This window comes from Leopardus geoffroyi, chromosome B1 (genome assembly GCF_018350155.1).
Source record: "Leopardus geoffroyi isolate Oge1 chromosome B1, O.geoffroyi_Oge1_pat1.0, whole genome shotgun sequence".
In the NCBI taxonomy this organism is placed as follows: domain Eukaryota; kingdom Metazoa; phylum Chordata; class Mammalia; order Carnivora; family Felidae; genus Leopardus; species Leopardus geoffroyi.
This window is the reverse complement of record NC_059327.1, coordinates 83,163,678-83,177,606: the sequence shown is the minus strand read 5'-3', so window position 1 is coordinate 83,177,606 and position 13,929 is coordinate 83,163,678. Positions and strand designations below refer to the sequence as shown.

Genomic DNA, 13,929 nt, shown 5'->3' with positions numbered 1-13,929 from the left:
TCATGCTGCATGGCTAAACACATTAGTACAAACCCAACTTTCCCCAAATTGGAACAACGACAATGACAATCAATCAGTCATCAATCAATAAATATTAGGCCAATAGACTATTGGACTTTTTTAGGTATAATTAACATACAATATTATGCTAATTTCAGGTGTACAACGTAGTGATTAAACATTTGTATACATTAGGAAATGATCACCAAGATAAATTTAGCTTCCATCTGTTACCAAAGTTGTAACGATATTATTAACTATATTCCCTGTGTCATTACATCCCTATGACTGATTTATTCTATAACTTCAAGTTTGTACCTTTTAATTCTCTTCCCTTATTTCACCCATCCCAAGATGGCCCGCCCCTCCAGCAAACCAGATTGGTCTCTGTATCTATTAGTCTGTTTCTGTTTTGTGTTGTTTTGTCGGTTCATTTGTTTTGTCTTGTTTTCTTTACATTCCACATGTAAGTGAAATCATAGGATATTTGTCTTTCTCTGTCTGACTTATTTCACTTAGCATAATACCTTCTAGGTCCACCCATGTTACCACAAAGGGCAAGATTTTGCTCCTTTTTATGGCTGTGTAATCTTCCATTGTATATATACCGCATCTTCGTGCATTGGATATTCTTTATCTATTGGATTGTTTTGAGTAAGAATTAGGCTCAAAATGAAAAATGTAAATGAAAAGTATTCTTTATCTGTTTGATTGGCATTCTCTGTATTCAAATTTGCCATCCCAGAAGTCTAGATAAAATTATAAAGCCCAGAAAAAGTATAAAGGCTGATAAAAATTCCAGCAGGTATATTTTTGAAACCTGATTTTTTGTAAGCTTCTCTCTAAAATAAATTTCACAGTGTTACCACTTTCAGACTCTAACTGGAGAATTCCAAAGCAGCTGGTTTCTCCCTGGATGATGTTGCATAAGGGTATCTAATAAAGCCCTTCCTAATATACTAGGTACATTCCTGCACTGTGGAATCATTACCATCAAAACAAAACTTGATATTCAGAGAAGTGTGTTTTTCTTCTGTAGTCCCCCTCCTCCTTCCATTTTTGATGATAATTTCATGATCATTCCCAGCTTTGCTCTTCTAGCGTTTTCTTATAGGGTCATTACTGGAATTCTATGGGGGATGATTCCTCATTATTCAGGACAGTCTACGACACTATAGGACAACATTAGTATTCCCAGCCCTCACTCACTACATTGAGTAACACCTCCTAGTCATTCTGACATCACACATTCTCCCCCACATTTCCAAATGCCTACCAGGAGGTGGTACTCCTCTGGTTGAGAAGCACTAATGCCTCTAATACATGCTTCTGTACGGACAACTACTATCTCTCCCAATCCCAAAAGGCAATTTATACTTCTTGTGGCTGGGACACAAGATTTCTTCTCAGAATGTGGTGATTTCTCTCCATCGATGTATTCCTCTCTGCTGAAGACATGGTTCCTATAGAACGTGGGCCCATTTTGACCATTACACATGATCAGTGTTGTTTAGTGTTTTCCTATCTTATATAAAGACACAGACCAATGTGGAAGTAGAAATAAATGTATTTTCTTCACCTAGGAGTTCCTCTCAAGTTCTCTCAGCGCAGCTCTGTACACATTCATCACTTTATACCACTTCCTCATCTGAAAGGACAAATGAAAGTGTTCCCTACGGGCACCTGGGTGGCTCAGTCAGTTCAGTATCCGACTTCGGCTCAGGTCATGATCTCACACTCCGTGAGTTCAAGCCCCGTGTCTGGCTGCGTGCTGACAGCTCGGAGCCTGGAGCCTGCTTCAGATTCTGTGCCTCCCTCTCTCTGACCCTCCCCTGTTCACATTCTGTCTTTCTCTGTCTCAAAAATAAACATTAGGAAAGATTTTTTTTAAAAAAGAAAGTGTTCCCTAGATATTGCTGTTGCACCAATTACATTCTTTTCAAGAAAAGGATTCTCAGTTCTAGTAAGAGGAACTACTTTTATTCACTGAGATCTTTTCCCAGCAGCATATCTGGTGCAACCTCAGCCACATGAAAGAATTTCAGCAGGCCTAGGAAAGGGCTTTTTAGGCTCAGGAACCTTCCTAAAGATAAAAGACAAACAGCTGCCTCGTAGAAAACAGGGAGAAGTTATGGATTAGGAAGAAAGTAGGCCACTCTGATACCACCCAGATACTATCTCATCAATCATGCTAAGGCCTTGAAGAGCTTTGTGTTGAACATTTCTATCCCTTGTGATGGTGGTCTTATCAGTTCTCAGGTCTGTCCTCATCAAGAATTTTCCATTATTCAGATTATTCAGCATGAGAACATAGAAAAAGCAAATCCTTAAGTCCACATGATGTTTGGAGAGAGGTAAAACATTTATTTCGATGCATAGGGGGTGATCTTGGCATGACATAATGCTTGCCATGAACAGTAAAGCATTTTGGAATAAGACCAAACAAATGAAAGAGATCACCCTCAATTCCACCTCACTCCAAAAACTATTTTTTATTTTTTCCTGTATAGATCCTATCTATAATTGCAATCAGTTTACATGTCATTACTTATTGTGCTTTTATTTTTTATTTTTTTTTTAATTTTTTTTTTAACATTTATTTATTTTTGAGACAGAGAGAGACAGAGCATGAACGGGGGAGGGGCAGAGAGAGAGGGAGACACAGAATCAGAAACAGGCTCCAGGCTCCAGGCTCTGAGCCATCAGCCCAGAGCCTGACGCGGGGCGCGAACTCACGGACCGCGAGATCGTGACCTGAGCTGAAGTCGGACGCTCAACCGACTGAGCCACCCAGGCGCCCCACTTATTGTGCTTTTAAAAAGTACATCACATTTTCTGTATTCTTACTTGCTTACATAACCATTACTATATTTAATGGTGGTACTAGAGTCCCTCTCATTTATAATCTGTAATTAGCTACATTCTTTTCTTATTGTTGAATATTTAATGTTTTTCTTTTTCTTTTTTTCTCTTACAGATAAAAACATCTGTCCTACATCTGTCAAAATATTTCCTTAGGGGGGCGCCTGGGTGGCGCAGTCGGTTAAGCGTCCGACTTCAGCCAGGTCACGATCTCGCCGTCCGTGAGTTCGAGCCCCGCGTCAGGCTCTGGGCTGATGGCTCAGAGCCTGGAGCCTGTTTCCGATTCTGTGTCTCCCTCTCTCTCTGCCCCTCCCCCGTTCATGCTCTGTCTCTCTCTGTCCCAAAAATAAATAAACGTTGAAAAAAAAAAATATTTCCTTAGGAAAAATTCTCTAGCATAGGATTACTTGGTCAAATGAGATGAATGTCTTTGTAGGTTTCACTTAGGGTTACCTTATACCTTTTAAAAGGAGATATGTCCATTTGAAATGCTCATCGCTACATATTTATATCTCTACTTTACTTTCAACCCAGATGACATAAAATAATAACTCTCAATTGCATTTCTTTGGTTATTAGCAAGAGCATCTACCTTTGATTAAGCTATGCTCAAATTACCTCTCTACTCATTTGCAATTCTTTTGTTAAATGTTTTTATTATTTATTTTTGAGAGAGAGCGGGGCAGAGTGTGCAAAGGAAAGGGGCAGAGAGAGAAGGAGACACAGAATCTGAAGCAGGCTCCAGGCTCTGAGATGTCAGCACAGAGCCGATGTGGGGCCACGAGATCATGACCTGAGCTGAAGTTGGAGGCTCAACCAACTGAGCCACCCAGGGGCCCCTCATTCGCGACTCTTACAGTGGAAAGTATAAGAGCAATAGCAGTTTATGAGCTTGTGTTCCTTTCATCCAAATTTAAATCAAATTGCAGAGGAAAACACTCAAAGGAGACAGAGGAAGTATCATTTATCCTTTGTGTTTTGATAAACCCTTTCCTGACTTTCTCCTGTGATGTAAAAAAAAAAACAAAAACAAAAAACAAAAACCCTCAAATATTTAGTGAAAAGCTTATATATGAGTTAATAAGCCTATATAATAAGTTACCGTTTCTTTGGCTGCACAAAATATAAATTTACATTAGTTACCCAAGTGAGAAAAAGAATTTGTAGGCAGTATACTAATGAATCTGATAAAATATAAGGAAGATTCTGGGTCATATGGTCTATATGGTCTATATATCCATTTAGGATATATTTTATTGCAAGTAACTGAAAATTTAAGAGTGGCTTTATAAATAAAGAGATTTAATTATCTAGCAAAATAATATTCTACATATTCCAGGGCTGGTTCTGTCACTTGACAATGTTATCAAGGAGCCAGACTCTTTCCATCCTTTTATTTCACCAGCCTCAGTATGCCAGCCATTTGGGGGCTTAGTTGTCTCATGGTCACAAGATGGTTGGCTTGACACCAGGTACTCCATTCAAAGACAGGAAGCAGTAGGTGAGGATGGTGGCTAGGGTAGAAAGGAACTTATTATTTCTCTTTTTCTCAAGGAGTAATAAGCATTTCTCAGAAGACACTTAGCACACTTCCTATTGTGTCACAGTAGATAAAACTGAGTTTATGATTATTATTAGACTTATTAGACTGAACTTGGTTATGACCATCCCTAGCCTGGAAGTTAGGACCACTTTCTATGAGATCAAGGAATCTTCAGCTAACACTGGAGGGAAATTGTGGTGTTTGATAATGGATAAGAATAGAAGCTATGCCTCTAGGTAGACAACCAGATTGTGTGACACATATGGGAACCAGGAGTTTATGAACCTTCTTGTTGTTCAATGGGTTTTCATTGACAAGAAACTCAAATGTCTGTTTTTTTCCTTAGATCAAACTACAAATGTCTAAGAGTCTTATTGGTTCCATTTGCCTTTCAGAGAGCACCTCAGAGTGAAAGTATGGCTTCTGATGCCTCATCTGACGATTCACAGGTGGGAAAGGGGAGAGCATCAGCCTTAAAAAAAAAAAAAAAAAAAAAAAAAAGGAATTGTCTTAAACAGCAATAAGCACAATGTATATCCCTTACATCTAAATTAAACGAAATACCATCAAAAGATATTTATTGATTCCCTAACTTGTAGAAGAAATTGTACCAGATCCTGTGGGGATGTAATGTGTATCCCCTTGTCCTTGTCCCTAAAGTGACTACAATCCATTTCAGGAGTATAGATAGCACTACAGGGAATAGATGAGAGCTAATTTTAAGATACAGACCATAAATGTTTTGTACCCTAACAACTTTGTTAAAGAGAATGGCACATAAACTATTTCAGGTGAAAGGAGAAAAGGCCTGGAAATGTTTAATTCATTCAACAACCCTCATGTAGTCAGCTGTGCCACAGCTCTTTCTTGGTCACTGGTCACCCAGGGTCTCAGCCTCTTCTTATGTTATATAGCCCACCATTTTGATGGCATGGGCAAATGGTGTGGCCTTAGAGATTGCTTCAAGAAATCCTGCTTCTTTCAGGCAGCCTTCATCTTTTCCACCTCTTCTTGCCTTTTTCAGGACATTCATTTTAACTCCTTCCACCTCTCACTGTCATTTTCTGAGTGGTTAGTGAAAACTATATTATTAGGGACAAAATTTTTCTAATCTCTTTTTTTTTTTTTTTCAACGTTTACTTATTTTTGGGACAGAGAGAGACAGAGCCTGAACGGGGGAGGGGCAGAGAGAGAGGGAGACACAGAATCGGAAACAGGCTCCAGGCTCTGAGCCATCAGCCCAGAGCCCGCCGCAGGACTCGAACTCACTGACGGCGAGATCGTGACCTGGCTGAAGTCGGACGCTTAACTGACTGCGCCACCCAGGCGCCCCTCTAATCTCTTTTATAGCCACGAAGCAAACACATAATATAGGACACAGTTAATGATTCTGCTTTTGGTTTTCTGTGTAATAAAGAGCAAGTCTCTTAAATTTTCTGTGCTGAAGAAATCATTTAAAGGAAAAAATAATATGATTTCTTTTTCACCTTTTCAACTGAGTTTCTGATGTAAATCAGGGAAATAGCCCACCAAAACTTGTAGTATTTTAGCAAAATATTTTATGAAAATGTGTAGTTCTTTTAAGAAAATACCAGAGTTCAAATGGATTTGTTGTATATTCTCTTTTTTTTTTTTTTTTAATTTTTTTTTTTCAACGTTTATTTATTTTTGAGACAGAGAGAGACAGAGCATGAACGGGGGAGGGGCAGAGAGAGAGGGAGACACAGAATCGGAAACAGGCTCCAGGCTCTGAGCCATCAGCCCAGAGCCCGACGCGGGGCTGGAACTCACGGACCGCGAGATCGTGACCTGGCTGAAGTCGGACGCTTAACCGACTACGCCACCCAGGCGCCCCTATTCTCTCTTTTTTGAGAGAGGTAATAGCTCTTCAGCTGGAAAACCCAATTACTAAAGTCTATATATTTTATCTTGGTCATCAGAGCATTCAAGAAACACTGTGAATCCAGTTAAGAAAAATAAATGTTCACACCCTTGAAGAATGATAGTAAGGAGGACTAAAATACAATTAGAAATGCTATTATCTGAAACTATTTGTGAGTCAAAAACCAATTGCTTAAACTAAAGCAGAGAGACAGACACCCAAAGGCTCTGGAATAGCATTTGGGTTGAAAATTTGGTTAATATATTCCTTCCAGACTGAAGCACCCAGATCTGAATCCATTATTGTCACACAGAGGTTCTTGTTTTTTAAATCATTAACTGCTATTCAGGACTTTCCTCAGGAAGCAGACCCTTAGTAACAGGAAGACTTTCTAAAAATTTCTCCTTTCAGGAAAAAGACTGGAAGTCCGGAAAAGGGGAATTCACTATATATTAGACTACATTATTTGCAGATGCAACTGAAAACCACTCCTTTGTAAAACCTTTTTTGATCCCATAAATTAGCAATTAACTTCCCTGTGTTGGAGACTACCAGGGCTGATAATTTTAATCTCTTCCTAGCATTTATGTTATTAACTTACACTACTGTTAGTTATTTCCCCATCAATCTTCCTCACCAAAGTTACAAGTTCTTGGGAGGAAACAACCAGTTCTTTCACATTTTTGACTCCTCCTTGCCCCCACAGTGTCTGGAATAGTTAATAATAACTTGTACTATGCGTCAGGCATTGTGTAAGCTACCAGACAGAAAATGGACAACAAAATTAGTACAGTACTCTTTGCCTCCTGCTTAAAATCTAGAATGTGTAAGAGATACGATTGAATAAGCAATAACAACAAAATGCCATGCATCCTGGGATAGGAGTTGAGGTGTTCAAGGAGGGCTCATTTCCGTGGCATGCCTGCATTATGAATACCTCATGGGTATGAATACCTGAAGTGTAGTTTGTTCAGTAGCATTCCATATGAGATTGAATATAAATTCATGGAAAGCTGGGTGAGTTCAGATGTCAGTTCCTTGTCTTTGAGTCTGATAAGAATCACGTGAGCCTCACACTCAGACTGTGTATGCACTAAAATGAAAAGGTCCCAACAGGCACCCTGAGGCTTTAGGATGGGGAGGAGGGAACTCTAACCCCCAATGCTCCAGCTTTGTTTATTGTTCCTTTTAATGAATGTCTTTCTACATATTTCTGAAGTCCAGTGTTTGCTTGTGCTAACACGTGTACGAGCTTCATCTTTCATGAGGAGTTCAATGAACTGCGCTGGTAGATATCCCTTGCACGAAGGAAAGTACAGGAAACTGTGGAAACACACAGAGCATACAACGTAGTTTCAACACACATTCATTTGAACTATGAGTAAGTGATTATCAAAACTTGAGAAAAAAACAGCATTCAGATAACACTAAGAAAATTTAAATGGAAACAGAAATTATGAATTATTCATTCAACTAATAATTATTGATGACCTATTGCACGTATGTTATCTTACAACTATAAAATCTGTGGTTACTTTAGAGTTTGGGGATTGTTCCTTCTCCTTCTCCTCCTTCTTCTTTTTCTCCCTCTCCTTCTCCTCCTTCTTCTTTTTCTCCCTCTCCTTCTCCTTCCCCTTCTTTTTCTCCCATCAAAGAAGTGAAAAGACAACCTATAAGATGGGGAAAAAATATTTTCAAACCATATACCTGATGAGGGGTTTCTATCTAACATATATAAAGAATTTATACAACTCAATAGCAAAAATAAATAAATAACCCAATTTAAAAATGGGCAAAGGACCTGCGTAGACATTTCTCCAAAGATATATGAAAGGCCAACAGGTACATGAGAACATGCTCGACATCACTAGTCCTCAGGGAAATGCAAATTAAAACATAATGATATATCACCTTATGCCTTTGAAACTGGCCATCATCATAAAGACAAGAGAAAACAAATGCTGGCATGGATATGGGGGAAAGGGATCCCTTGTGCACTGTTGGTGGGAATGTAAATAGGTATAACCACTATGGAAAACAGTATGGAGGTTCCTCAAAAAAATTAAAAATAGAACTACCATATGATCCAGCAATTCCAATTCTGAGAATATATCCAACATAAACAAAAATATCAACTCAAAAAGATACCTGCACCCCACGTTCATAGCAGTATTATTTAAAATAGCCAAGATACAGGAACAATCTAAGTGTCTATCGATGGACGAATGGATTAAGATATATATACAATGGAATATTATTCAGCCTTTAAAAAAAAAGGGATAGGAAACTGTTCTGGATTGTGGACTAAAGAAGTGCAACAACTAAGTGCAATGAGTTATTCTTTTCTGGATCCTGGATTAAAAAAATAAAGCTATAGAGGATATCATTCAGATAATTACAGAAATTTGATAATGGGCCATATATAAGAGAATAGTTTCATACACAAGCTACTTGTACCTCCTAAGGGTTGGTGGATTATGATATTTTCAGATGGCTCAGAAAGAGAGAAATGGAGAAGCAAAGGATTAAAAATGAGCTAGCCTAGATAAATAGATAAATATATAGTTGCTCATTGCTCTCATCTTGCAAATGTTCTGGAAATTTGAAATCTCATCATCAACAATGAAAAGAAAACAATGCAAGTGCTCTGTCTCCAGAGGTGGAGATTTATTTTATTTATTTAATATTTATTCTCTAAGAGTAGAGAACAGCTTTCTCCATTCAGTCACTGTGCAGAACAGCATGGTGAAAGGCAGCATGGTGTGGTGGTAAAGAGGAAATTCCACCATTTGCAACAATATGGAGGGATTTTGAAGCATTATGCTAAGTGAAATAAGTCAGACAGAGAAAGACAAATATTGATCTTACTTATATGTGGAATCAAAAAAGAAGAAAAAAAACAAACTCACATAAAAAGAGATCAGACTTGAAGGAGGAAGGTTCTCAAAAGGTATAAACTTCCAGTCATACAAAAAATGCATACTAGGGATGTAATGTACAACATGATGACATAACTAACACTGATGTATGATATGTAGGAAAGTTATTAAGAGAGTAAATCCTAAGAGTTCTCATCACAAAAATAATTTTTTTCTCTTTTCTTTTTTCTTTTTCTTTTTATTGTATCTATATGAGAGGGTGGATGCTAGCTGAACCTATTGTAGTAAAGGAATAGGCTCTGGAGCCAAACTTCCTGGGTTCCTATTGCAATTTTTTGCATAGTAACTCTGTGACTTTGAACAAATCACTTAACTTCCTTGTTCCTTAGTTTCCTATAAAATGGGAATAAAACTAGCACCAACCACATAAAGTTTTTGTGAGGGTGAAAGTATATAAAGTGATGCTGGCAAATAAAGAAGTCAATAAACATAAGCTATTAGTACTTCACCCCAGTGGTCTCTTAAGGCAAGACTGAATGTCCTCAAAAGATGTCAGTGAGAGAATACATCCTTTAAAATGTAATACTTGTGGATCTCACCAATAATAAAAATTATCATCTGGGAATATTTTTATTATTTCTTATTCCCTCTCTGGTATTCTCAGAACTTCAGTTTAGTGGCTTATGGGTTTTTTTTTTAATGAACAATTTTAATAATATCTTCCTGGTAGGGTTATTGTTATGATTAGAAGTCCAAGAATACTCACAACGATTATTCTGAGTAAGCAAAAAAAGTTAAATTATGCTTGATAATCTCTATTAAATATGACAGGGAAATATTTTAGAAACATTTTCACTTAGGGTGCCTGGGTGGCTCAGTCAGTTAAGTGTCTTGACTCTTGGTTTCGGCTTAGGTCATGATCTCAGGGTTTGTGAGTTTGAGCTCCACATCAGGCTCCATGCTGACAGTGCAGAGCTTGCTTGGGATTCTCTCCCTCTCTCTCTCTCTACCTCTCTCCTTCTCATGCTTACTCTCTCTCTCAAAATAAATAAATAAACTAAAATTTTAAATAATTACAAAAATTAAAACTAAAAAATAAATATTTTCACTTAAAATAATTTTAATTTTAATATTTAAATTCAATTATGCTTTCAACACTGCTTCTTTCAAGACTTTTCTTTCTGTTAAACCCACAATGGGGACTTGAAATAAAACCCAGGGACAAGCTAATGTATGAACCTAACAAAATATGTTCTTCCCCTTCCCCAACATGACTTTTTTCCTTTCATCACATTGACATTATTTTTTTTTTTTAGTCCAGGACAGACAGTTATTGTTGCAGATTGTCCCTGAGTTTAGATTCATTTTATTGCTTCCTCATGATTGAATGCAGGTAAAACATTTTGGAAAGGATAATATTTAGACAAAGTGGAGCCTTCTCAGTGAACCATATCATGGGCAAATAGGGTCAGTTTGTGTCGTTATTGGTAATGCTGAATTTGATCATTTGGCTAAGGTAGTTTCTGCCAGATTTCTCTGTGGTAAAAGCAATGTTTCTCTTTCAAATTAATAACTAATATGTAGTGGGGGAGCACCTGGGTGGCTCGGCCTGCTGAACGTCTGACTTGATTTCAGGTCAGGTCAGGACCTCTTGGTCTGGGATGATGCTGGAGGAAAAGGTGAGAAACACTGCCTGCTTCCCTAAACCCTTCTTTCATATGAAGCAAAAGCTCTATACCATTTGGATACGGGAAGCAAACCGTCATGCTGAGACCTACTTCCTGAAGGGAGGGTAGAAATAAAAATCCTACAGGGCACCTGGGTGGCTCATTTGGTTAAGCATCCCACTCTTGATTTTGGTTCCAGTCATGATCTCATGGGTCATGATTCGAGCCTTGCATTGGGCTCTGCTCTCATAATGAGGAACCTACTTGGGATTCTCTCTCTCCCTCTCTCTCTACCCCTCCCCTGCTCGTTTATTCTCTCTCCCTTCCCCCCCTCCCCCCGCCCTCAAAATAAATAAATTAAAAAAAGAAGAAGAAGAAATAAAAGCCCTGCTCCTAGGGAAAAGACAGGAGTACCTCCTGGGCTCATATTCCTGTACTGGTATAAGTTAAAGGTCTGCTGCCACTGGAGGGAGGGTAAGAATATATAAGAATGCTATTGAATTAATACATAAAGGAAAAAAAGACAAAATTTAGCAAAAGATATGTACATGTGTGTCATTAAAGAAGAAACTCAAATGACAAACATATTAAAAGTATTCAACTTTATGAATAATTAAATAAATGCAAATAAAAATCATAAAATATCATTACATATCCTTAAGGTTTGTATAATTTTAAAAATCTGGCACAACCAAATGCAAAGAAGTGAGTCAGTGGAGATTTTCATGCATTTTAGGGGGTAGAAATGGGGTATAACTGTTTTGAAAACCAATTTTTCATCACTAGTAAATGTAAATTTGTACATACACTGCAGTTTTAGTAATTTCACTCCAACATATGTACCCTAGATCATCAATTCATGCCCATGAGTACCTGGGGACAAGTGTAAGAATAATCAAAGCAGGATTGTTCACAATAGCTCCAAACTTAAAACAACACAAAGCCTATGACCAACATTTGGATAAATAAAATATAGATACTAACCAGCAATGAAAAGGAAGGGACTACATCTACACTGTTGAATATCACAAACATAATGTAGAATAAAATAAGCAAGTATAAAAGTATATATAAACTATGGTTGTATTTATAGAAAATACAAAGCAAGGCAAAACTAAAAAATATATTATTTAAACATGCAAACATTGGTGACAAAAATATAAAGAAATAAACTGAATTATAGACATAAAATTTTTACTCTCTCTCCATGCAAAGCATGGAGCCTGCTTAGGATTCTCCCTCTCTCTCTCTCTCTCTCTCTCTCTCTCTCTGTTCTCCCCACTCATGCATGCTCTCTCTCCCTCTCTCAAAGAAAAAAAAAAAAAAAAAAAAGATACCAGCTCTCAAGCCTCATCTAGACCTGCTGAATCAGAAACTCTGAGGGTGGGGCCCAGTGACTCTCATTTTTACCAATTCTCCTGGGTGATTTGGATGTGTGCAGAGTTTGAAGACACATCTCTATACCGCCCTTGGACTTACCTCAGAAAGCCACTAGTTCTCATCTGAACAAGAAAGTCTTCCTCTCTTCTCTTCTGAGAACACATTCCCCCCTCCCCTCTTCCCCACCCCCATTTTTTTGTCTTTTTCAGGCTCATCTCTAATGCTACTTAATGCAGGAAGCTTTCCAAGCCTGGAAGAACTAAATTTGGTTTCTCCCATCATCTGGAAAGAGTCACCTCTCTGACTCCCGCCCTGACCCAGCAGAGGATATTCACATTGTTTCTTTAAACAAAAATAAATAAATACAGAAAACCAGAATCAAAACTTCAAACCAACCACAGAAAGCATTTGGTGTGTGTTTAGATGATATGTGAGTAAACATGTGACATGTTTATTTTACTGCTTTAGAACTTAAACTTCTGGACTCAAGGAACAATAACATATATTTACTCTTGGGCAACAGAGGAGCCAAATACATTTTTAAACACTGTATAATTGTGAAAATACTCCCAAATCATGATTCTGCCCGATTATCTGCTGTAGAATCCCAGGGCTGGATTGAATCAGTGTTCATGTAATTGCTTGCATTTAAAATTGTTCCTCAGAGGTTATGTCCCCATGGTGCTCTAACTACTGCATGGAATATATGACAGCCTGGCCCCTGTTCCCATGGCCACTTCCCTGTGGCTTTCTGTGCTTCTGGCTTAGCTTTCCCTGGGAAGAAAAACTGGATGCTTTCTTGGTACTGAGCCATGCTCTCATCTGGGATAAATATTAAGAAAGAGGGAGGGTGCTTTTGTTCAGATTATAAATGCCAGATCCTGCCACATTAATTGTCCTGCACATCCCAATGGTGCTTACTTCAAACATTTGGTTTTCAAGCCCTCCTCTCTAAAGGATGTGCTGGGAACTGTCAGGAATCACAGAGGAGTGAGTCCTACACTACTTTCATGAACACTTACTCTAAGATTGCCACTGACAGAATAAAGGGAAATCCCTGGACCATATTGTGGTTTATCAGCTTTCACGGAGCACAATGTTTCCCAGATTGGAGACTTCCATACCCCCAGGGAATCATGAGAATTGTTAAAGAGGTCACCATTTTGGCTTCAAGCCAAAAGGACATAAACCACCACCAATGAAAGGCTTTTTAGCCTTAGAGTTCGTATTGACTTATAGGAAACCACTCAGTTACTATAAATGAAAGAGCTCTTTGACCGTTTTCCTTGCAAAATCTGAGGGAGAGTAAATAGGCCATGGCTGATGGGCAGAAAGAAAGTAGCAAAAAGAAATGTGAGTGAACGATAACAGAATAAAGAGGAAAGAAAAGAATAGTCAAAGAAGAGAATGTGGAAAGAAAGAGCAAGCAGTGAAGAGGGAAAAACAGTGCAACAAGACCAACTCAATTTCTAATCCTATGTTTTTAATCACGGTGATAATTTTAGACACAGCTTTCAAGGAAAAAAAAAAAAGGGTTACAAAGTATCCTAAATAAGATTAGTAATACTGACTTTTCCTTGTGTCTTAAGTTCCAGTATGGGCTGACAAGCACTATTACTGATCCTGCCTTTCTTTAATATTTTAAAATTCTGTTCATCCTGGATTTTTTTATTTTTTAAATATTATTCATCCTGATTACTGTGTTTTTTGGTGTCC

General features: G+C 38.0%; 1 protein-coding gene across 1 annotated transcript in view; it reads left to right on the top strand.

Moving 5' to 3' along the window:
* USP38 (ubiquitin specific peptidase 38) overlaps positions 1-12,608 on the top strand; it is a 71,164-nt gene extending 58,556 nt beyond the window's left edge. Inside the window, exons 13-14 of the transcript XR_006709521.1 lie at positions 4,801-4,854; positions 12,423-12,608. The gene's annotated coding sequence lies outside the window, so the exon portion shown is untranslated. The remainder of the gene's footprint in view (positions 1-4,800; positions 4,855-12,422) is intronic.
* Positions 12,609-13,929: the final 1,321 nt, after the last annotated feature.